Genomic DNA, 1,974 nt, shown 5'->3' with positions numbered 1-1,974 from the left:
AGCTTGCCATGGAAAGGAGTAGGAAGGATTGGATGAATGTAATAAGAAAATAGAGATACGAGAGGAGCACAACATCTTCACACACTTATCTGAAATTCCCACTATTGCTTTACATAAGTATTTCTATCCCTTTTTATTTTCTATTTATTTATTAATTTTCGAACTCACCATAAACCAATTTAATCTGACTAACTGAGATTTACAAGGTGACCATAGCTTGCTTCATACCAACAATCTCTGTGGGATCGACCCTTACTCACGTAAGGTATTACTTGGATGACCCAGTACACTTGCTGGTTAAGTTGAACGGAGTTGTGGAAAGAAAAAGCTTCTCTAACAGTGCCTGGAACTCTTGTATCACAATTTCGTCCACGAAAGACAGAGTGCTTTGGGCCACGGCCAAGACTCATAAAGTAGCTGTGTTCAAGAATCATCATACTTAACTAGGAGAGTCAATAACACTATCTGGATTCTGTGTTCCTATAGAAGCCAATCATTCTGAATTTCAAAGGATAAAGTGATATGCCAAAACTGTTCAGAGGCAAAAAGCTAAAAGCCCCGTTCATCTAATTAATACTGATCTTCATATATGTTTTTGGAATTCATTGCATATTCTCTTCTTTTTATCTTATTTTATTTTCAGTTGCTTGGGGACAAGCAACAATTTAAGTTTGGTGTTGTGATGAGCGGATAATTTATACGCTTTTTGGCATTGTTTTTAGTATGTTTTTAGTATATTTTAGTTAGTTTTTATTATATTTTTATTAGTTTTTAGTTAAAATTCACTTTTATGGACTTTACTATGAGTTTGTGTGTTCTTCTGTGATTTCAGGTATTTTCTGGCTAAAATTGAGGGACCTGAGCAAAAATCTGATTCAGATGCTGAAAAGGACTGCAGATGCTATTGGATTCTGACCTCCCTACACTCGAAGTAGATTTTCTGGAGCTACAGTAGCCCAATTAGCGCGCTCTCAATTGAGTTGGAAAGTAGACACACTGGGCTTTCCAGCAATGTATAATAGTTCATATTTTGTCCGAGATTTGATGGCCCAATCAGGCATTCCATGTCAGCTCAAGAATTCTGGCGTTTAACGCCAGAACTGGCACAAGAATGGGAGTTAAACGCCCAAACTGGCACAAAAGCTGGCGTTTAACTCCAAGAAAAGTCTCTACACATGAAAGCTTCAATGCTCAACCCAAGCACACACCAAGTGGGCCCGGAAGTGGATTTTTATGTCATTTACTCATCTTTGTAAATCCTAAGCTACTAGTTCTCTACAAATAGGACCTTTTGCTATTGTATTTTCATCTTTGGATCACTTTAGATCTTTTGATCATCTTTGGATGTCTAGTTCTTAGATCATTGGGGGCTGCCCTCTCGTCCATGCCTAGACCTTGTTCTTATTTATTTTCAACGGTGGAGTTTCTACACACTATAGATTAAAGTGTGGAGCTCTGCTGTACCTCGAGTATCAATGCAATTACTATTGTTCTTCTATTCAATTCGGCTTATTCTTGTTCTAAGATATCACTTGTTCCTCAACTTAATGAATGTGATGATCCGTGACACTCATCATCATTCTCACCTATGAACGTGTGCCTGACAACCACCTCCATTCTACCTTAGATTGAGTGGATATCTCTTGGATCCCTTAATCGGAATCTTCGTGGTATAAGCTAGAATTGATGGCGGCATTCAAGAGAATCCGGAAGGTCTAAACCTTGTCTGTGGTATTCTGAGTAGGATTCAAGGATTGAATGACTGTGACAAGCTTCAAACTCGCGATTGGGACATTAGTGACAGACACAAATGAATCACTGGATTTTATTCCGACATGATCGAGAACCGACAGCTGAATAGCCGTGCTGTGACAGAGCGCGTTGAACATTTTCACTGAGAGGACGGGACTGTAGCCATTGACAATGGTGATGCCCAACAAACAGCTTGCCATGGAAAGGAGTAAGAAGGATTGG

This window comes from Arachis duranensis, chromosome 2 (assembly GCF_000817695.3).
Source record: "Arachis duranensis cultivar V14167 chromosome 2, aradu.V14167.gnm2.J7QH, whole genome shotgun sequence".
NCBI classification, from domain to species: Eukaryota; Viridiplantae; Streptophyta; class Magnoliopsida; order Fabales; family Fabaceae; genus Arachis; species Arachis duranensis.
This window is presented reverse-complemented; position numbering follows the sequence as displayed.